This window comes from Oryctolagus cuniculus, chromosome 11 (genome assembly GCF_964237555.1).
Source record: "Oryctolagus cuniculus chromosome 11, mOryCun1.1, whole genome shotgun sequence".
Classification (NCBI taxonomy): Eukaryota; Metazoa; Chordata; class Mammalia; order Lagomorpha; family Leporidae; genus Oryctolagus; species Oryctolagus cuniculus.
In genome coordinates this window covers 46,921,122-46,944,754 of record NC_091442.1, presented here as the reverse complement: position 1 = coordinate 46,944,754, position 23,633 = coordinate 46,921,122, and the positions used below count along the sequence as shown (strand labels likewise).

General features: G+C 48.1%; 1 long non-coding RNA gene across 1 annotated transcript in view; it reads left to right on the top strand.

The window, feature by feature from the left end:
• LOC138844205 (uncharacterized) overlaps positions 1-13,032 on the top strand; it is a 31,667-nt gene extending 18,635 nt beyond the window's left edge. Inside the window, exon 2 of the long non-coding RNA XR_011379764.1 lies at positions 6,383-13,032. This is a non-coding gene — a long non-coding RNA (uncharacterized lncRNA). The remainder of the gene's footprint in view (positions 1-6,382) is intronic.
• The last annotated feature ends 10,601 nt before the right edge of the window (positions 13,033-23,633 follow it).

Genomic DNA, 23,633 nt, shown 5'->3' with positions numbered 1-23,633 from the left:
TTAAGGAGATCGAGTGACACTTACAGCTAGTTACTTATGGTGCTAATTTCAAAACACTTTGCAATAGACAAAGAGACTCTGGCTCATAATGCAAAGTAATTTGTGGTGTGTTCCTGGCGAATGCATTTAGCGAAGCAAATATAGTTATGCAGAATTTAAATTAAGGTTGACACTAATGTAAACAGAGCCCAAGAACCAGTGTCCAATAATTTGATGAGGACACAGGTTTTAATCAAGCCTCTTCCTCTAAAATAGCAATTCAAATCCCCATCGTTTAAACTGGATAAAATGCTTAAGCCGAGAAGGTTGGGGCAAAAAATAGAAAATTTACTCCAAAAGAGAAGGAGAAACACAGTATCTCTGCGGAAAGAATGGCGGCTACGCTTTGACCCAACTCAGGGGTGTTCGTGTACATTTAAACATCAGGTGGATTTTGAAGCCGGGATTCTGGGTAGTTGAATGCATATGCCAGGGATCTGTTTTGTTTTGGGCAAGTTATTGGCTAAGTACCGGTAGTATTGATCCCAGGACAAAAATCCTCCCGACAGTGAGAAAGTGGAGACTCTAAGCTAATTCAGAGTCCCTGGCAGCATTTATCTTATTTATTAAAAGGAGAAATCCTCTCCCTTCCTCCCCACCCAATTTTTATTTGAGCTGAACAACTCTACATTGGCGGGGTGGGGTGGGGGTTGAATGGGAAGGGGTGTGTGGGCCTGGCTGGGGAGGCTTTTCCAGGGGTACCCCCAGGCTTGCACAAAGCTTTGTCTGGCTCTGCCCGTTGGTTTCTCTTATTCAGAGCCATTGGGGGAGGGGCGGGGGTCAACCCAGGCATTAACATTAATTAAAATGCCCGCAGCCCAGGTTCCCCGGCCTGGGAAGCTCCCCCCTCCCCACCAGCCCTACACTGGAAACAAAACTAAAGAAAATAGTAGTATTCTGTCAACGCTCTTGGAAGGCAAAACAAGGGATGGCCTGGCTGGATCTCCCGGGGCCTTGGGACTTCACTGTTGGCAAAGGAGCAGGAAGGTTAGGAAATCCTAAAATCTGGGAATCGTGGCCTTAGCTTCTGTAAACCACGTGCACGATGAGGCATTTGTCCCACGAGATGCATTTTTGTGCACGTACCCTGGAGAAACGGCCAAGCACTAGGAAAAACAAAGCTGTTTTAAATGCAAGGTGTTTTGCAAAATGATCTTGGCTAGCGGTGATGAGAGCTGTGTCCTTGGATGGGTGGTTCATCCCTGGACCTGTCAGCACCGTTTTGGGGAGACTCCACTGCAGGTGTGGTGTCTTCAGGTTAACTGAAGGAAAGCCATTCCCACCCCCTCCACACATACTCACACACACAGACACACACACACCTCATTCTGCAAATCTGTGGGAAGAGGTAAGGGGCCATCTGGTAAACCCTGTACCTCTGAAGATGGGGAAGACAATTCGCTATGTTATGTGCTGACTTTGGGGGCCTCCAAGATTTGGAGTGGTGATTGGCCTGCTCTTGGGGTCTCTGACTGAATCATTTTCTTTTCTCCTGCCTGCCTGTTGGTAGAAAATAGCCCCCCAGCCCTTCCCTGCCATGCCTGGCTAAGAAGCACGTGGCAAAGACACAGACTGTCCGACCATGTCCCCTCAGGAGGCACCACCTGAGTGTGCATAGGCAAAGGGTCTGCCTGAGACAAGTCCCAATCCCTAGAGATGGGGCACCTGCTGCCCCTTCCCTGGGCTGCTCCGCGCTGGTCTATTGTTCCAGAGATCTTCTGATGGGCGGACCACAGGGCTCCACCCGGGGTTCTGGTGGGCGGAAGCCCCTGATGGCCTTGCCCATTGCCTTCTCCTCCCTTCAATTCTCATTCCTCAGGTCCTCACTCCTGCCTCCTGAGGTCACTTCCTCAAAAAGCCACACCCCTTCCTGGTCCCAGCTGCATCATCCTGATATGACTCCATATGGTCCCAGCACCGCTGTCCAGGCAGGCCACTGAGGCACAGCTAAAGAATCGTTTGGTGACTCCCATCATTTTATTGTTCAAACCCGGGTGCTCACATGCACTTCCGTGTTTGCTTGCCACAAACTCTCAGAAGCAAATTCTTATTTCTAAATTTGATGGTTTTTAAAAATTTTGGGGCTGGTGCTGTGGTACAGTGGTTTAAAGCCCTGACCTGAAGCACCAGCATCTCATATGGGTGCCGGTTTGAGTCCCAGATGCTCCACTTCTGACCCAGGTCCCTGCTAATTCACCTGGGAAAGCAGTGAAAGATGGCTCAAGTGCTTGGGCCCCTGCATCTGCGTGGGAGACTTGGAAGAAGCTCCTGGCTCCTGGCTTTGGATCGGCCCAGCTCTGGCCGTTGTGGCCAATTGGGGAGTGAACTCAGCAATGGAAGACCTCTCTCTCTCTGTCTCTACCTCTGTCTGTAACTCTGTCATTCAAATAAGTAAAATAAATCTTCAAAAAAATTGTATATGTTTAGTGGAGAGCTCCCATCTGCTGGTCCGCCACCACTACCACCAAAATGCTAAGAATGGTTTGTACCATGGGTGGGACAGGGCCAGGGGAAGCCAGGAGCTGTGCACTCAATCCAGGTCTCCCACAGGGTAGGCAGGAACTCAGTGACTTGAGCCATAATGGCTGCTTCCCAGGGTCTGCAAGGGCAGGAAGCCGGAGTCAGGAGCTGGAGCCGGATATTGAACCGTGGTATTCTGATGTGGAACACTGGTGCCTCAACCACCAGGCTACATGCTCTACCTCTCTGTAATTCTACCTTTCAAATAAATAGATAATTTTTTTAAAAGAGTGCATCTCAAGGGAAGCTCAAGTACCAACCAGAGAAGCTGCTGGGATCTTGACCCGTGCACCTGCCACTCTTGCTGCTCCCATGTGGTGACAAGCACCGCCCTCTCTTGCAGAAACCTGCTTCCTTATAAGCACCCAGACCCACTGTCCTGTAACTCTGGGTCCAGAGACCTCCCCTGATTTCCTTTTAAACAGATCAGAGACAACCAAGTTCGTCTCAACACCTTGAAAATATTCCTCATTCACCGGAAATAGTCACCTCTTCCATGCCTGACCAGAAGACCCCTGTGGCCAGCAGGTTAAGCCACGCTTGCAACACGCCCCCCCCCCCCCCCCCCGTATCAGAGTGTTGGTTCAAGTCCTGGATGCTCCACTTCTGATTCAGCTCCCTGCTGATGAGGTTGGGAAAGCAGTGGAGGATGGCCCCAGTGCTGGGGCCCCTGCACCCACGTGGGAGACCCTGATGGAGTTCCTGGCTTCTGGTTTCAGCCTGGCTCAGCTCTAGCCATTGTAGCCATTTGGGGAGTGAACCAGTGGATGAAAGATTCTCTCTCTCTCTTTCTCTCTCCCTCTCTTTCTCTCTCGGAAGGCTTTGTTCAGGCCCCAGTTCCCTAGCTCAGCTCAGTAGACACCTAGTTCTGTGAGCCCACGTGGGCTGCTCGACATCAAATGCCAGCGTTTGTGGCTGGGGCTCTTCTCAGGGAGTGGTGAGACACTTGCTATGCTCAAAAATGAGTAGGCACAGATGGACTTTTTTTTTTTTTTTTTTTTTTTTTTTAGACTGAGAATGTTCGTGACGGGGCTGGGTTAGGGGATTCTCTGGGAAACTCCAAACTGTAATGCATTGACTTGTAGCCTTTGGCTTTTTAAAAAATTTTTATTTATTTATTTATTTTTTATTTTTTGACAGGCAGAGTGGAAAGTGTGAGAGAGAGACAGAGAGAAAGGTCTTCCTTTTGCCATTGGTTGACCCTCTAATGGCCGCTGCGGCCGGCGCGATGCGGCCAGCGCACCACGCTGATCTGATGGCAGGAGCCAGGTGCTTATCCTGGCCTCCCATGGGGTGCAGGGCCCAAGCACTTGGGCCATCCTCCACTGCACTCCCTGGCCACAGCAGAGAGCTGGCCTGGAAGAGGGGCAACCAGGACAGAATCCGGCGCCCCGACCGGGACTAGAACCTGGTGTGCCAGCGTTGCAAGGTGGAGGATTAGCCTAGTGAGCTGCGGCGTTGGCTGACTTGTAGCCTTTGTACAGGGTGCCTCTAACAAGAATTTTGGGGGCTAGTTGCAGGATTGGGTCATTTTCCTTATTTCTCAGTTATGTCATCTTCTCCTCCAAGCCCCTCCCTCCTCTCCAGAACCCAGATGGGGGTCCTGGGGGAACCTCCTGTCTCTTTTGTTAATTCTTATGCTCCTAACCTCCCAGGCTCTGCATGCGCTGAATCACAGTTTGTACTTTTTTTTTTTTTGACAGGCAGAGTGGACAGTGAGAGAGAGAGACAGGGAGAAAGGTCTTCCTTTTGCCATTGGTTCACCCTCCAATGGCCACCGTGGCGCTGATCCGATGGCAGGAACCAGGTGCCATGGGGTGCAGGGCCCAAGGACTTGGGCCATCCTCCACTGCACTCCCTGGCCACAGCAGAGAGCTGGCCTGGAAGAGGGGCAACCGCGACAGAATCCGGTGCCCCGACCGGGACTAGAACCCAGTGTGCCGGCACCACTAGGTGGAGGATTAGCCTATTGAGCTGCGGCGCAGGCCAACAGTTTGTACTTTTACATGTGTGCACACATGTGTGTGCTCGCATACATGGTGATGGTGGGGGTGGTAATGGCTTCCTCACCACTATGGTATTTGTATAAATGATTATGATGCAAAGACTTATCCTTTTGGGTATTTTATTCTGATAAATAGGCTGCTTACCTCATTCCTTTAAAATTCTGTTTGGTGCCCTAAACAGCACTCTGGCCTCAGAATCAGACCTTAAGGCATTCGGATCTGGCTAAAAAGCCCATCAGAGTTTCTCAGGCATGGAAAGCCAAGACATTGTGGTAAAAAATGACCTAAATGAAAGATCTCTGTGTATGAGATCTCAGTGGAAAGAAGGGGCCATCAAAGAAGGAGGTACCTTTCCCTGAAGGGAGGAGAGAACTTCCACTTTGCTATGGCCCTGTCAAACTAATGTTGGAGTTTGTGGACCCAAGAGGCTTCGATAGCTTTGGCAGCTCATGACAAGAGCCTTGGGTGATCACTGACATCATAAAAGTGTCAATTATTAAATCAACAATAGGAGTCACTGTGCACTTACTCCCCATGTAGGATCTCTGTCCTTAATGTATTGTACTATGTGAATTAACGGTAAAACTAATCTTCAAACAGTACTTATACTTTGTGTGTCTGTGTGGGTGCAAACTGTTGAAATCTTTACTTAGTATAGAGTTGATTTTCTGTATATAAAGATAACTAAAAATGAATCTTAATGAAGAATGAGATGGGAGAGGGAGTAGGAGTGGGGACAAGAGTGGGGGTGGGAGGGCAGATATGGGGGGAAGAACCACTATATTCCTAAAGAGAGAGAGAGAGGTCTTCCATCTGCTGGTTCACTCCCCAAATGACTGCAATGGCTGGAGCTGGGCCAATCTGAAGCCAGGGGCCAGGAGCTTCTTTTGAGTCTGCCAGGACTCGAACTGGCACCTACATGGGATGCTGGCGCAGCAGGCTGCGGCTTTACTCGCTATGCCACAGCACCGGCCCCCCCACATAGCATTTTAATAGAAACATTGAACATGAACTGCATCAAGCATCAGAACCTAACTCTCACCCTACAGGGGATACAGGAGACAGAGATGCCTGTTGAATGGCCCCATGTGGATGCCAAAAAACCCAACTAGGGGGAAGCTCTTATTCAACAAAGAAATATCAAGAAGAAAAAGGGAGGGCTGGTGATATAGCAGGTAAAGTTGCTGCCTCCAACATCTGCATCCTGTGTGGGCAGCTTGTTCAAGTCCCAGCTGCTCCACTTCCAATCCAGCTCCCTGCTAATGGCCTGGGAAAGCAGTGGAAGATGGCCCAAGTGCTTGGACCCCTGCACCTGCATGGGAGACCCAGAAGAAGCTCCTGGTTTCTGGCTTCGGATCGGTTCAGCTTTGACTGTTGTGGTCATTTGGGGAGTGAACCAGCAGATAGAAGACCTCTCTCTCTTTCTCTCTATTTCTCTCTCTCTCTCTCTCTCTCTCTGCCTTCGCCTCTCTGTAACTCTGCCTTTCAAATAAATAAAATAATTCTTTAAAAAAAAGTACAGACATAAAATGACTAAAATACATGCTAGCCAATACAGCAAGTCCCTCTCAAAATAATATGAGCTAATTGAGAGAATTTAAACACTTTGAAGTATTCAGGAATTACTACTAACTTTGTAGAGGTATTAATAGTCCGGGTCTTTTAGAGAAGCAGCCAAGGAATTATTTAAGGAAGAAGTGATTCAATATCTGGAATTGATTAGCAAAGAAAGAGTTGGGGGGCCAAGTTGGTGGAGTAGAAGTGCATCAGGGTTGCTGATGACCGGAGCTGAGTGCTGTGATGTCTTTTCTCTACAGCTCTTTTGAAAATCATCAAACCAAAGAGTGAAAAAGTTGGAGCTCACATTCACGAAATTTCAGGAGCTTAATGTTGGATCGCCTGGAACGCTATGGCTCCACTGGAACCACTTGGTGTCCACCTGGACTTCCTCCGGACCCCTACTTGTGGTCCTGGTTGACCTGGTTGAAGAAATCCTCTCTTCATGCCGTTGCTGGCTGCCTCGTCCTCCTGGCCTTCTTGCCTCCTGGCTGTTTTACTTGTCGAAAGGGCACTCTTGGAGATTGAACCCCGAATTGCAAACTCTAGCTGTGTGTTCTGTGACCGTGGCAGTAGCAGACACCCCTGACCAGCCTTTCCTTCTCGAATCTCTTCTCTTCCTCGGCTTCCATGATCAGGATGCTCCTGACTGTCCTCTGACCTTGCGATCCAACCTTAACCAGCCGCTCAGCTCTGTCCGTGCACCCTGGGGAGCAGCTCCTTGGCTTCAGGTTTCAGCTGTCCACCTTCCACTCTTGACTGTGCCACCTGAGAACTGCCACCTGCTTTCCCTGCAACCACCTGCTCTGTGGAAGACTTCTCCATACTACATTTCTAGCCTTGCTCTCCTCCCTAGCTTTTTTTTTTTTTTTTAAGATTTATTTATTTATTGGAAAGACAGAGAGAGGTCTTCTATCTGCTGGTTCACTCACCAAATGGCCGCAATGGCTGGAGCTGTGCTAATCTGAAGCCAGGAACCAGGACCCAGGAATAACTTCTGGGTCTCCCACGCGAGTGCAGGGTCCCAGGACTTAGGCTATCTTGTACTGCTTTCCCAGGCCATAGCAGAGAGCTGGATTGGAAGTGGAGCAGCTGGGACTCGAACTGGCACCCATATGTGATGCCAGTGCTGCAGGTGGCAGCTTTACCTACTACGCCATAGTGCCAGCCCCCTCCCTAGCTTTTTAGTCTCACCTCTTCAGCTGTTTCACAGGTAGCCCTACTTGGAGGTCCCTTCATTACTCCAAACCCAGTGTTCCTAAAAAACAAATTCCTTTCCTCATCCTTGCTTTCTGTATTTCCCGAGGTTCCATTTTTGTTGTCAGTTTTTTTAAAATGTGCTTGTTTATTTTCATTTTATTTGAAAGGCAGAGAGAGAGACAGACACAGAGAGAGAGACAGAGAGAGAGACAGAGGGAGAGGGAGAGAGGGAGAGAGAGGGAGAGAGAGGGAGAGAGAGGGAGAGAGAGGGAGAGAGAGGGAGAGAGAGAGACTTTCCATCTGCTGGTTCACTCCCCAAATGCCTGGAGCAGTCAGAGCTGGGCCAGGCTGAAGCCAGGAGCCAGGAACTTGAGCCTGGATCTTCAAGTAGCCAGCAGGGCCCCACGTTCTTGAGTCATCCTGTGCCGCCTCCCAGGATGTGCATTAGCCGGAAGGGGTATGGGAAGTGGAGTAGACTCCAAGCAGCCTCTCCGATCCAGGGTACAGGTGTCCCACGTGACATCAAGTGTCCACTGCTCTTGTCCACTCTTTATTCATAATGTCTCATCTCTCACTTGGCTCTCCTTATCCATCCTTACTTCCAACACTCATGTTCAGGTCCTAGGCTTGCCTTCTGGCTGGGTTTCCCAGGGCCTTGTGCTCTGTGGACTGAAGATTCCCTCGTTTTGTTCTGGCTCTCACTTCTCTGAAGCCATCAGACCCTCTTGCTGTCCCTGCCTCTCCACCATTCTCCCTCTGATCTCAAGCATCTAGTTCAGGCTTGGTTCTGACCATGCCAGCCCCACTCTGATCTCTTCATAGACAACACCTACTCCAAAGAGTCTGATTCTTCCCAGCTCCTTTATCCTGGGCAGGAGCAGAGTTCTACCTGTGTTTCAAGACCAAGTTCACTGGAAGTCATCGATGGGGACCTCATTGTTGCCATAGCATCCTTCCCCTAGTGTTAAGATGGCTCTGAGCTTTAGAGACTTTTAGAGAGTGTGGTCTTAAGACAGAGTTTGAGCTGGTGCTGTGGTGTAGCAGGTAAAGCCACTGCCTGCAGTGTTGGCATCCCATATGGGTGCCAGTTTGAGTCCCAGCTGCTCTACTTCTGATCCAGCTCTCTGCTGTGGCCTGGGAAAGCAGTAGAAGATGGCCCAAGTCCTTGGGCCCCTGTACCCGCCTGGGAGAACCAGAAGAAGCTCCTGACTCCTGGCTTAGGATCAGCGCAGCTCCGGCCATTGTGGCCAATTGGGGAGTGAACCAGTGGATGGAAGACCTCTCTCTCTCTCTGCCTCTCCTTCTCTCTGTAACTCTAACTTTCAAATAAATAAATAAATATTTAAAAAATTCACAGAAAAATAAAATTAAAAAGCAAGTTCATTTTGGTCTCCCCATTTTAAGTCCATACATAGTTTTTTAAAACTTTCCATGAAATTTTTGAAGGTTCCCCCTACCCCTACCTTGTTTATTAGCTCTCCCTAGGATGGAAGCTTCCAGAGACCAAGGTTTTTTCTCTGTTTTATTCGTTGCTGTAAACAGTATGTAGCAGAAAGTAGGCTCCCGGGAGCTATTTGTTAGATAATTGAATGAATGGAACTTATGCTTGGACCTGTCCAGTGTGGCTCACTGGTGGGTAACGGGGGCGTAGCTGGACCAGGCTGTAGCTGGGTCATTAGGAGCTGCTGTCCAGCCAGCTGGTGCTAACAAGGCTGCTACCTCACCTGCCACAGCAGCCAGTTCTCTGCAGGTTATTGCTATCCTTGGAGCCTTTTCAGCTCAAAGGCTCTTGCTGTTCTTGGGAACCATTTTGACTCAAATCAAAACACATGACTATTTAAATGCCTGCCAGAGGCCGCATCTTTCTATTCGCTGCAACTCTTAATCCTCCTGGGAACCCAAGCACCAACATCTACTATTCCACCTTATCAAGTAAGAAAGCTAGGACCCTGCAGAACTGAGGTCCTTGCTCGAGTCCTGATGGCTTAAAGTGGAAAGACCTCAATTCCAGCTCACATCAGCCTGATCCCAAAGGCAGTTATGGTTATCCGACATCCCTGAACCTGCAGTTCCCAGTAGTGGGTAAGGACGGAAGGACAAAGACAAGGCTGGCCTGGCAAGACTGGGAACTATTTACAGGGGAATCTTGTTGCATCTCCCTCCCCAACCCTTGCCCAGAATTCCGACTGGGGTGAGGATGAGGAGGTAGGTGATGCGTGGATCCTCTATGGTTCTGACCTGTCTTGGGTTTCACCATGATAAATGTTGCTGTTTCACAGATATTTCAACCTCACCATTGCTAAGGGTTAAACCAAACTTCCAAGTGAGCTTCCACAAGCTGTTATGATGTAGTTTGTACTCCCTTGAAATTCTAGTTGTGTATCAGGGAGGGTGCCGGTGTGTGTGGGGGGGTCACACAGAGCACTGGCAGAATCAAGGGGAGGTGTTTAAATTGTTGGGGCACTTCAGGAGGTTTTGAAGCATGAATAGAAGTTTTCCAGGTAAAAGAAAGGAGAGGAAGGGTATTTCAGGCATAAAAAAAGTGTGCCAATCGTTAGCGCTGAATTCCCTTGCTGTGCCAATGACATTGCTGATGTACCAGGTGGAAAATGAGATTGTGTTTACCTGATTTGCTTCCTTCTATGTCATAGAGTCAAGGGCAATGCCATGGACTGGGCAGTCACTCAACAAATACTTGTGCATTTGGAACAAATGGCAGCCATCTTTCACTCTCTTGGTTCCCACACTGTCATCCTATTGCCACACCCCTCTTTCTATTTCTGCTCCTACTCCCTGAGCAAGACATTTACCACTAAAACCAGAGTAGTAGCCTCATAAATAATCTCTCCACTTGGTGTCCATGCTCACTGCATTTATCCTACCCACTGTAGTACCCCTTATATTCTTAAGAAGGATTAGAATACTTTTTAAAAAAGATTTTATTTATTTATTTGAGAGGTAGAGTTACAGATAGTGAGAGGGAGATACAGAGAGAAAGGTCTTCCATCTGCTGGCTCACTCCCCAGATGGCCAAAATGGCCGGAGCTGCGCCAATCCAAAGCCAGGAGCCAAGTGCTTCTTCCTGGTATCTCATGCAGGTGCAGGGCCCAAGGACTTGGGCGATCTTCTACTGCTTTCCCAGGCCATAGCAGAGAGCTGGATCGGAAGAGGAGCAGCTGAGACTAGAACTGGCACCCATATGGGGTGCCAGAGCCGCAGGTGGAGGATTAACCTACTGTACCACGGTGCCGACCCCCCTCCTTCAGTTTCATAACTCACATCCCATCTCTGTAAGTCCTCTGCTCCAGCACAACTGAAATAGTTCCACTTCCCAGAGCCCACTTCCTATGTCCTCATCTTTAAGCCTTTTCCTCACATGGTTCCCAGGACATGAAAGAGACCTCCCTGTTGAGATCCTTCCCTGCGTGGAGGCCAACCTTGAGCTCCACAACCTCCAGGAATCGTCTGATCAAGCCCTCCTAACATTATGCATCTTTCTTTGGATATTTGATAGCATTCATCTGGGAATTTAACTCTCCATCCCCATGTTTCTTGCCTGGAGCATTCCTTGGCAAATGGAGGGGATACTGCAAATGAGATCTTCTGAGGATGATATAAGAGAAAGCAGGAGAAATTGTTTTATAAATCAAGAAGTAGTATGAACATTTGAGGTAATATAAAGATGTTGGTGATAGTGGTGATGATGATGATGGAGATGATAATTATGATGAAGATGGTGGTGGTGATGGAGGTAGAGATTATTATGGTGACTGGTGGTGATGATGGTGATGATGAAGATGGTGGTGGTGATGATGGTGATGATGAAGATGGTGCTGATAAAGATGATGATGGTGATGATGATGATTATGGTGGTAGTGGTGATAGTGGACATGGTGATTGTAGTGGTGATAATGGTGATGGTGTTGATGCCAATTGTGGTGAAGGTGGTGGTGGTGACGATGATTGTAATAATGCAGATGGTGATACTGCTGCTGCTAATGATTGTGAATGTGCAGAATGATCATATTTCTACCTCCATATTTACTCTCTGCCTCTCCCATCATGCTCTGTGCTCTGAGAGGCCAAACCCTGTGGACTACATCAGCTAAGCTTCCATGCTCTTTGGTTGCCTGTTTAGTTCACCCAACAGAAAATGAAAATTCAGAGTGAGAGAAGAGAGTTTGGATATTCAGTCACCTGGCTTTCTCTCTACTGGACCCCTGCTTCAGAGTAGCTGCCCTTGAAACTCACAGTGCAGTCCTGATAGTCCCTCTTCCTTAGTAAGAGTTCTTGCCAGATTCTGGTAGGTACTTCCCATCTTACCCATTCTGCTTAGGGTAGATATGGCTCCCTTTTGCACCAGTCTCACGGCGTGTCACTAACAATTTCCCTTAACTCTTTTCTGACTATATTTTTAAAAACTCTCTACAATTTCCCCTTTTCAGTGTTATCAATTTGCATTTCTTGGTAAGATCTTGACTTATGTAATGACTTATGTGGTGGTGAGAGCGCTCATGTGATTTTTAACCCAGCTGGGAGCCTAAGAATTGTAATAAGCAACTACATGCAGAATGGCTACAGAATTTAGGAAGCAATCAGCCAGGTGCCCATGATATCGGCTGTCTATTGACATATAGCAACTTTTCTCACAATTCAATGTTTTAAACAATAATTTATTATGTCTTATCCTTTTGCAGGTCAGGATTTAAGGAGGCACAGCAGGATGGCCTGTTTCTGCTTCATCACATCTAGGGCCTCCTGTGGAAGGCTTGAAGACTGGAGGCTCATTCAGCTACAGCTTTCCCAGTCGATTCTGGCTGTTGGTCAAGTCCCAAGGGTGAACACTCAGAGACAAAGGAAGAGGGAGCCAGGCTGATGCCAAATTGCCTTTTATAACCTAGACTTGGAGGTCATGTCCCATCTCTTCTACCAGGTTTTTTTGGTTGGAATAGTTGTAAAGGTTTGGTCAGGTGTAAGGGGAGGGGATGGTGCCCTGCCTCTCAAAGGAGCACAGTTGATGTGACGTGGAGAGATTACAGTGATGTAAACCACTTCCAGACCTATGCAGGAGCTCCATGCATGGTCCAGTCTTTCTTCCTCGGCAGTGGCAACTGCACAGAACACAAAGTAGACAGAATTGTGGAAGTTGACAAAGACCAAAGCCAAGGCATCTGAATCCCTGAGTCAACACCTGGAGGAGAGCCACCTGATCCACATCGACCTTTGTGGGTATAATAACCCAATTCCTAGTGTGTCAGTCTGCTGAGACTCAGTGATTGCTCCAAGAAAAGAATTTTATTCATATCCCCAAATTGTGAAGGAGCCCATGTGTCTCTCTTTCTGGATTCATAGCACTTATTAAGAATCCAAATCTATGAAGAAAGCAGAGGACTAGGGCTAATTCCTTCTTCCTCTTTATAATCTATGAACTACTCTTCACCCCAAAGCTTAGCAGGTCAGCTGACCATGGGGAAGAGGAGGAAGATAATCATGGCACTGGGTCAGCAACCTAGACCAGCCCTACAGCAGAAGAGGGGGTGTGGCCAATGTTGGGTCCTTACTCGAAGGATCTTGGGGACAATGGAGCATGCTTTCTTGGGAATGATTGGCAGATTCGTGTCTGCAGGGGGCCTTACCACACCACAGAAGACATCAGCTGAAGGTAGTAGTCGGCCGGATGTCCGTTCCAATAAAAAGCCTGGGCAAAGTATCTGTAGGGTGATATTTAGAATTGACATTTTCATAAGGATCCGTTCCGTAGAGAGTTTTCCTGGGGCTGGGGGTCCCACATTTTTCATTCTTCCTCCTTCCCACTTTCCATGATTAAACCACGCTCAGAGTGGTAAACGGTGAAAGTGACAAGCTTCAAGGGCAACATTTTTTAAATGCTTCTAATGGAGAAATAATCTCAACAAAATGATTTCAATAATAGTTTAATTGTAATGTCGAAAGACAATATTTCTTTTTTTAAAGATTTATTTATTTATTTGAAAGACAGAGTTTCACACACACACACACACACAGAGAGAGAGAGAGAGAGAGAGAGAGAGAGAGGTCCTCCATCTGCTGGTTCACTGCCCAATTGGCTGCGACGGCCGGAGCTGTGCCATTCTGAACCCAGGAGCCGGGAGCTTCTTGCAAGTCTCCCACAGGTGCAGGGGCCCAAGGACTTGGGCCATCTTCCACTGCTTTCCCAGGCCATAGCAGAGAGCTGGATTGGAAGTGGAGCAACCAAGACTCAAACCAGCATCCATACGGGATGCCGGCACTGCAGGCAATGGTTTTACCTGCTATGCCACAGCACTGGCCCTGACATAATTCTATTCAAAACAATATGTTCCTTGTGGCTGTGTTTTCTGCTTCCTCCCAGCTAGACTCTTGTTGTGTCTCCCTGGCTGGAAACCCACCAGCAACATCTTGTTCTGTTCTCCTCAAAGGCATCACTTAGGAGACGCCCATCTCTCCTCCTCGGTGATGTTGATTTTAACGACAAAGGGCAGTAACTTTGACGATGACCTTTAAAGGAAGAGGCCTCCTCTGATTAGTAAGAGTGTGATTCTGATTGGTAAGAGTGTGATGTCGGGTGTGATCTTTTTTTTTCTTGATGGAGTGAAGCAACGTGAAGATATTCTGAGCCCTGCAACTCTGCTTTTGATTTGCACTGTCTGGATGTTGCTGGTCCCCCTTCGCGCCAGGTGAGAAGACCAGGGCAGGACACACAGGTGGCCTACAGCTGGGGAGCCACCTGCAGGAGGCCCTGCCTCCAATGCTAGGCTTTGAGCACTGGCAGCCCTCAATCCCCTGGGGAATTCTTAAAGAAGACTGGTACCTAGGAGACATCCACTGGAGTAGAAGCGACTGCTCACACACCACTGGCACTGCTCCATCAAGGTTTTCACATTCTAATGAGCCTGCAAGAAGACTCATCTGACTTCTAGGGACTCTGGAAAGGGTTGGCTAACCCAGGATCAGGATCAGAAATATCCCGGTCAGCTGGACCTCTACAAAGTGAAATATGAGAGGCCGGCACCATGGCACAGTAGGTTAATCCTCCTCCTGCAGTGCCAGCATCCCATATGGGCGCTGGTTCGAGTCCCAGCTGCTCCTCTTCCAATACAGCTCTCTGCTATGGCCTGGGAAAGCAGCAGAAGATGGCCAAGTGCTTGGACCCCTGCACCTACGTGGGAGACCTGGAAGAAGCTCCTGGCTCCTGCTTCGGATCGGCACAGCTCCGGCTATTGCGGCCCTCTGGGGAGTGAATCAGCAGATGGAAGATCTTTGTCTTTGTCTCTGTCTCTCCCTCTCTCTCTCTCTGTAACCCTACCTCTCAAATAAATAAATAAATAAATAAAAATTAAAAAAAAAATCTGTCAGAAGCAACTGACTAGTTACTTGGTAGAACAGTTGTGAGTAGCAAACACACCTGGTCGCATGGTCTGGATTTACATTTCCCTGGTGACAAATGATGCTGAGTGTCTGTCCCTGTGCTCATTTTTTTTTATAAACGTTGTGAAGTCTATTCAGAATTTTTATTGGTGTGTTCTCTTGTTATTGAGAGTTTTCTCCCTTATTTTTAATCTGTGTTCTAAGGCCTTTATTTATCTGATACATGTTTTGCAAATGTTGAGTCCTCCTCATCTCTGTCTTATCTTTTTCTTTTAAAATATTTTTTAATTTATTTGAAAGGCAGAGTTATAGAGATGAAGAGGCAGAGGCAGACAGAGAAGAAGGTGTCCCATCTGTGGGTTCACTCCTCAAATGGCCACAGTGGCCAGGGCGGGATCAGACCAAAGCCTGGAGCCAGGAGCTTCTTCCAGATCTCCCATGTGGACGGCAGGGTTCCAAGCACTTGGGCCATCTTCCACAGCTTTTCCCGGGCTATTTGCAGGGAGCTGGATCAGAAGTGGAGCAGCTGGGGCTAGAACCTGCTCCCATAGGGTATGCTTAACCTGGTAGTCGACAGCACCGGCCTCATCTTTTTATTTTTCATAATGTCTTTTTTTAAAGATCTATTTATTTATTTGAAAGAGTTACACACAAGAAAAGGGGGGGGGAGAGAGAGAGAGAGAGAGAGGTCTTCCATCCACTGGTTCACTCCCCAATTGGCCACAATGTCCAGAGCTGAGCTGACCCAAAACCAGGAGCCAGGAGTTTCTTCCGGGTCTCCCATATGGGTGCAGGGGCTCAAGGACTTGGGCCATCTTCTACTGTTTTCCCAGGCTTTAGCAGAGAGCTGGATCAGAAGTGGAGAAGCCAGAACCATACGGGATGCCAGCACTGCAGGCAGTGGGTTTACCCACTACACCTTAGCCCTGGCCTCAGGAGACTCCATTTAATTCTGACAGCTTTCATAATTCTTTCACAAGTGTAATTTTGATTAAGCCCAATTTATTGATTTTTTTATGCCTTGTGTTTTTGTAGTCCAACTGAAGAGAAATGTGTCTAGCATTAGGTTACAAAGGTTTTCTCTATTTTCTTCTAGAAGTTTTGTAATTTTACATTTAGGTATGTAATCTATTTTGAGTTTAATTTTTGAATGTGGTGTGAGGTTTGGTAACACTGCTTTTCAGATAAATAGATCTTTTTTAAAAAGTAACAGATCCAGGGCCGGCACTGTGGTGTAGCTGGTAAAGCTGCTGCCTGCAGTTTGGGCATCCCATATGGGCACTGGTTCAAGTCCCAGCTGCTCCACTTCCAAACCAGCTCTCTGCTATGGCCTGGGAAAGCAGTAGAAGATGGCCCAAGTGCTTGGGCCCCTGCACCCGTGTGGGAAGACCCAGAGGAAGCTCCTGGCTTCAGATCAGCCCAGCTTTGCTTGTTGCAGCCAACTGGAGAGTGAATCAGCAGATGGAAAACCTCTCCTCTCTCTCTCTCTCTCTCTCTCTCTCTCAAATAAATAAATCTTTAAATAAAATGCAGAGCCTTCAATGGCAAGTACAAGGCAGAGAAGACCAATGAAGTCTGCCTTAGTTTCTGCGAGACAAACCTGGAAGTTGCAGTGGACTCCATGCTCACGAAGTCCCTACAGCGTATCTGTGCTGTTCAAACCAGAAGATACTGTGGCAACCAGGCCACAGGGGTTACTAACCTTATTGCTTTCCATACTGGCTGATCTGTGCTTGAATTTCTGTTACATTTCACTGTGATTTTTTTTTTTTTGAAAGAGCACTATGGACAAAATGAAGAAGCCAGAGGATGCCTGTGGTGGGTGTGGCCTGGTGGTGGAGGGCAGGAAGGTGAGGGAGGTGACACCTGAGTCACATTTCTTATGAGCAATAGAAAGGCTTCATCCTTTGCATAGTGCTAAAAACCCTACCCTGACGGCCAAATTGACTTAAAATTCCAATCCCGTGTCACTCTATCTCTGGGACAATCAGTGACTTACTTTTCTGATTTTTTGTTTCCATACCTGCAAAATGTAGATAAAGAAAACTCCCTCTCTTTTAAGTTTTTATTGTGAGTGATTAACATAAGATAATCCATGCCAAAAGCTTAGCTCAATATCTAGCATTTTATATATGCTCTAAAAATGCTAGCTAGGCTTCTTGATTTATTTTTTAAAGATTTATTTATTTATTTGAAAGTCAAAGTTACACAGAGAGAGAAGAAGAAGGAGAGAGAGAGAGAGAGACGTCTTCCATCCAATGGTTCACTCCCAAATTGGCTGCAGCAGCTGGAGCTGCTCCGATCTGAAGCCAGGAACCAGGAGATTCTTCCGGGTCTCCCATGTGGGTGCAGGGCCCAAGGACTTGGGCCATCTTTCACTGCTTTCCCAGGCCACAGCAGAGAGCTGCATTGGAAGTGGAGCAGCTGGATCTTGAACCGGTGCCCATATGGGAAGCCAACACTGCAGGCAGTGGCTTTACCAGCTGCGCCACAGCGCCAGCTCCAATAATGGCATTTTTAACTGAAAGAAACATGATACATGCGACACCAATGAATTTCCTGGGTCAGCCTGGGGGCTGGAGTCCAAGCAGATGTTTCCAGGGAGGGCTGAGCCCTGAGCTAAGACTGATACTGAAGGAGTCAGCCAACCTGGAGCAGTGTCCGGGATGGTCGGAGAAGGGGTTCCCCAGGAAGCAATCAGCCTGCTTCACAGAGCCCGTGGATGAAGAGCATGGGTTGGAAATAGACTGGTTTTGAACCATTCTGGTCAAGTGATTTGATGCCTTTGAATCCCAGTTGCTTCACTTACAAGGTCTTAAGAATTCTGCCATCACAGGTAGTTGCTATGATAAAAACAAGATGTCTGCATACCTCCTCGTGAGCACCCCATGCTGGCTGTTTTTCTATCCATAGAACTCTAGCACTGCAATGAGTCTGAAGCATAGGATGATGCTGGGGTGGGGCAGGATGGGATGGGGGAAGTTAACAGGGAGAGATGATAAATGGGCTGGGATTAGTTGATCAGGAATGTGGGTGTTATCTCTAAGGCAATGATTAACCAGAGAAAGGTCCTAAGCCCAGAGCACAGCATTTTACAAAGAGCACCTGGGCCCTGCACGGGACAATCAATTGCAGGAGAGCTGAGGGAAGGCAAGGAGGTTGGTTAGGAGATTGAGACAACGGCAGAGAGATCTAGAGCAGAGGACAAAGTGAAGAAGAACAGGCAAGAGGCAGCCTGGTGGGCTTGGTTCGTGGTGAGAGGCGAACGGTTAGTGGAGGGATGGCTGACTTCCAGGTGGCAGAATGGATTCTTGGGGAAAGAAAGCGAGTCTATATTCACTGTTAGGCAACTGTAGGCCATCTGCACTGAGATGCCTTCTCAGCGCTCAGTAGTCACGTCTGGAGCCTGGAGGATGGGTTTGGGCTGCAGATGCCCCATAGCATCAGGGAAGATGATAGATGATGCACAAACTGTTACACAACACCTGCAGGGGAGTGAGATCACCCAGGGACCATGCCTTAAGGCAGTGCCGGGTGTTCATATGCTTTCTTTGAGTGGCTGGCCTTGGGTGCATTACTGTTTTTCAATGAAGATTTATTTATTTATTTGAAAGGCAGAGCAACAGATATAGAGATAGGGGCCAGTGCTGTGGCATAGTAGGTTAAACCTCCACCTGTGGCACTGGCATCCCAGATGGGTTCCAGTTCATATCCCAGCTGCTCCACTTCTGATCCATCTCCCTGTTGATCTCCTGGGAAAGCAGTGGAAGATGGCCCAAGTGCTTGGGCCTTTGCATCCATGTGGGAGGCCCAGAGGAAGCTCCTAGCTCCTGGCTTTGGATCAGCCCAACTCCAGCCATTGGAGCCATTTGGGGAGTGAACAGGCAGATGAAAGACCTCTCTCTCTCTCTGTCTTACCCCCTCTCTGTCTGTAACTCTGCCTCTCAAATAAATAAATCTTTAAAAAGAAGAGATAGAGATAGATAGATAGATAGATAGATAGATAGATCTTCATCAGTTGGTTTACTCTTCAAACAACAGCAACAGCCAAGTCTGGGCCAGGACAAAGCTAGGAACCAGGAGCTCCATCTGTATCTACTACCTGGGTGATGGGGTCCCAAGTACCTGGGCCATCTTCCACTGTCTTCCCAGGTGTGTAAACAGGTGCCTGGATTGGAAGCAGAGCAGCTGGGAGTTGAACAGGCGCTCTGCTATGGGATGCTGGCATCATCACAAGCAGTGGTTTAACATTGGCTCCTTGGATGTGTTACTTGACCACTCTCAGCCTCGGTTTCCTGTAAAATGAATGTTAAAGTATTTGTGGCCTGATTTACGTAGAAGTGGTGATTAGAGTGTTCCCTGACATACAGGAAGAACTCGATAATCATTGCCATCAACATCTTTGTAAGAGTTGAGGGAAGAGTCCAGGCAGGAATTGCAGGGGATGGTGGGACCATGGTTAGGGAAGAGTGAGAAGGAATCACACTGAGCGGAGTCTCCCAAGAGAGAGGGAAGGGAGAAAATCTCAAGGACATGGTAATGAGAAGCCAAGAGAGGAGACCCCTTGAAGGTATCAAAGGCACAGAACAATATCTACTGGGTCAGACATGGAGACCCTTGGAGTCTGATGTGGACAGGAGGCTGGAGGAGGAAATGAAGGTTGAAGGAAAGGAATCAAATGAATGTTTAGCTTAGAAAAGAAAGAGACGATAGGCATATTGAGAAATAAATGAAGCTGTGGTTTAGAGCAAAATACGTTCTCTCATGCCATCCAAGACCACCAATGGGTGCCTGTGTTCTCACTGAAGAGCTGAAACTTGTAGAGGTTGGAAGGCTGGCTGGGGTCACATGGCTGCTAAGAAGGAAATCTGATCTTAGATGGACTTGGCCTTAAACTCTATAAATCCAGTAGGTAGAAGAAGAAAAGGGAGCAGACACGTGCTTGAAATTAGGAAGAGACGTTAGCAGTTGGAGAACCTGCTACTGGACTCAACTGTGTCTCAAAGTAAGGGGAAATGTGAGATCATAGCCTGGGCGAATTGGAGCATGGAGGAAGCTTTATCAATTTCGGAATTGTCTGATTTTCCTATTGAGCCTGGGGTGTAGTGGGAGCTGGAAAATGTGAACTGGCAGACTGCCCATAGAGCAGATCCCTACACTGAGAAGTTGGACCAGACATCTGGGCTCCAAGACCCGTCTCTGATCTAAGCCTTCATGCCTCCTGGAATTCTCCAACAGGAATCATCTCTGATCATTGGAGGTTGGAAAAACAGGTCAAGCTGACACCAGTGGGACAAGAGGGAGGGAAGGAGCAGGGTCAGGGATCAAGGCCAGGAGTCCAGTTCAGGGACAAGAACTGGCAGAGTAGGCGCAGAGCGGAGAAGTGGAGACCCAGCACACAAAGGGGTTGACCCAAAGCATCTAAATTTCAAAAGAAGTCTCCAAGCGGAACAGAGGTGAAGCGCAGCAGAGTTGGCCCTGGGTCAGTGGAGTTCTCTGGCTTTGCTCTGTGGGAGAAAACCAGCCAACAGCATGGACTCTAAGGAGCTGGGCCATATTAGCAATCTCCAGCCACGATCTTGAGTGAGTACAAGGGTTGGGTGCCTGTGATTACTGGGGGAGGAAGTGACAAAAGACACTTGGGGGCCTGAAGCTTTACTCAGCTGACTAAACAAGGCCTTGTTTAGTGCCCTTCAAAATCATTGCAGAAATCCTTTGGAAATCAATGGTTAAAGTCAAGGCATACCATACGATTCAGTGCTCAAGACAACCCAGCAACATTTGAACGAGCATCCCAACTTGATAGAGTATATGCTGATGCTCAGAGAGTGGAGCATCTACAGAGAATCATCAGCTAGGACATGGGGAACTTGGAATTAAGCTCACACTTCTGGGGCCAGGAAAAAAAGAGAGAGGAGCTTCTGAGGTTACAGAACTTCTTGCAATTGTTCTTGGCTCTTCAGTGGTGTCATCATTGATTTAGAAGCATGGAAGTCTTTTGTAAGGCAGAGGAGGTCATTTGGAGGAGAAGATACATTGTGTCTGTGAGATTCCATTCTTTGATTCCAGTGGGATAACCCCAGCACACCTATTCTTATGGCTGGAATCGCTCTCCCCGAAGTCATAGCAAGACGGAATATCATATAGGGAATGATCTGAAGACATGGAATGGTGGTGAAGGGGAGGTGTGTGGGGTGCACATGTATGGGGTACATGTGTGTGTGACTGCTGTGTCATTCTCCTCAAAGGGTCCCCTGGAGACTGGTCCTATGATGAATTTGGCACATTCCTCACAGGAGACAGATCCAGTTCCCCAGGGTGCAGGTGCCTCTCTGGTTGGATTTCCAAGCTTTAGGCCTGCATAGTGACCGCAAGTCCCTGGAGAATGCTTTGTTCTTTTGTCCCTGCCCCCACCAGCCTTTGTTCCTGGCAGAGCTAATTAGGTTCAGTGGTTAATTAGCAGGTCCCAAAGTTAAGGAAAACAATAGCAGCAGCCCAGGTGACTTCCTCTCCCTGCCTCTCCTCTTCTGGGAGCTGGGAACTTGGAGTCTCAGCAACTCCTTCAAGATGTCTTCAATCACACGATGCACAGAATCCTGTCTCCTGTTGAACCCACCTGCTGGCTAAAGCCAACAGCAGCGGCTTCAGAACTGGGCTGGAGAGCTCTGTCTGTGACATCCTTAGCTCTGTGACTCACGGGACACATTGGTGAGAATGTTGCCGGCTTTTCTCTTTCCTGGGAGGTGGACTTTCTCCCTCCATAAGGGTGGAGAAAGCAAGGTGATCAGAGCCTACTTGAGGCCCCATGATAGCATTTCTTTTTGTCATGATGTTCTCATCAAAAGTTCTTCTGTTGGGGCCACGTTCAGAGATGTTGTCAGGTTTCCAAGCTGTGGGCTGCAGTTCTACAAATCAGCAACCTGTAAAGAGGCCCATTGTGATCTATACAGATGAGGGCTCGGCTTTTGTCCACAAGCCGGACTCTGAAGGTCTCCAGGCTAATTTACTGTAGATTCTTGATCACAGGAAATCCTCTTAGATTTTTTTGTTTGTTTCAGTACCTCCTTTTTTATCTTGAGGTTCAAAGGAGTCAACTGGTGTGTCTGAGCTCACAGAGGGTAACTGGGACCCTAGGGCCCTCTCCTTTTTAGCAGGAGCCCAGCTAACCTTGGCCAGATATCAACCACAGCCACACTTGGTGGCTGCAAGGAGCAAACCCATAGGGAACGAATCTGGCTGCTGCCCTTTTGTTTCCTATTCTTCTCCCACCCACATCTCCAGTGTTTGGAGAAAGGGCTGGCCAGAGCCCATGCACCCTCACTCTTCAAAGGTCATAAGGTGTGCCAGTTAAGAGGGAGCTAGGTGGAGGTCAGTATTTCACCACTCACCAGCTGCAAGATCATTGGCTCACTCCAGTGGCCTTTCTGTGCCTTGGTTTGACAATCTGTAAATGGGAATGATGGGGCATAATCACAAGGACACTCTGACATGCATACAATGCCTAGACCTACGAACTGTCACTATTTTAGCCTTTCAAAAAAAAGGCACCAGTGATGCCAAGAAAATTGATCCTTGAGGGTAAAAATGGTGGAGCAAGGGCCTCTGGGGACCCTCCCTCCGATCATGCTTTGGGATTATTTCAAGCTGTTGTACATCACTGTTGGCCACTGGTGAGTCTTCTGTCCCATTTTCTCCTTTCTTCCCCCTTCTGGATTTTTCCCTAAATGTTTTGGCATTTTAAGGTAACAATTAGCCGCTGTGACTGACTAATCAGTTTTGTAATTTTTTAAGATTTATTTATTTATTTGAAAGTCAGAGTTACACAGAGAGAGAAGGAGAAGCAGAGAGAGAGAGAGCCAGAGAGAGAGAGAGGTCTTCCATCTGCTGGTTCACTTCCCAGTTGGCTGCAACGACCAGAGCTGCGCTGATCCGAAGCCAGGAGCCAGGAGTTTCTTCCGGGTCTCCCACAATGGTGCAGGGGCCCAAGGACTTGGGCCATCTTCCACTGCTTTCCCAGGCCATAGCAGAGAGCTGGATCAGAGTGGAGCAGCCGGAACTCGAACCGGTGCTCATATGGGATGCTGGCATTGCAGGCAGCGGCAGCGGCTTTACCCGCTAGGCCACAGCACCGGTCCCAAGATTGTTTTATAAATAATAAATGCTGACAAAATAAATTTGGGAGAAATCTACAGTGTATATCAAAAATTAAAAATAAGGGGGGCAGCATTGGGGTGTAGTAGGTTAAGCCACTGCCTGCAGTGCTGGCATCCTGTATGGGTGCCAGTTGGAGTCTCAGCTGCTCCATTTCCAACCCAGTTCTTTGTTAATGTGCCTGGGAAAGCAGTGAAGATGGCCCAAGTCCTTGGCCTCCTGCACCCATGTGGGAGACCCTGATGGAGTCCCAGATCCTAACTTCAGGTGGCCCCAGCCCTGGCCATTGTGGTCATCTGGGGAGTGAACCAGCGGATGGAACATCTTGCTCTCTGTCCCTCCCTCTCTCTGTAATTCTGCCTTTCAAATAATTAAATGAATCCTAAAAATAAAATAGGCTTACGGGTTGCTTCTGTGCATCCACCTCTGGGAACTCAGGCTTGGAGCATAACCGAATGTGTGAAACGTGTGTTAGATTGAGGTGCCCACCACAGTGTTATTTATAATGAAGAATCTTCTTGGCATAGGATCATAGAGGCTGGCATGTGTTCCAGTGCTTAAGTCCCTGCTTAGGAAGCCTGCATCCTACATCAAAGTGCCTGCTTCAAGTCCCTGCGCCTCCGCTTCCAACCCAGCTTCCTGTTAAGGTGCTTGCCGAGAGGCGGCAGATGATGGCTCTAGTGCTTGCGTCCCTGCCATCCACATGGGAGATCCTGATGGAGTTCCCAGCTCTGCTGTTGCGGGCATTTAGGGAGTGGATCAGCTGGTGGAAGA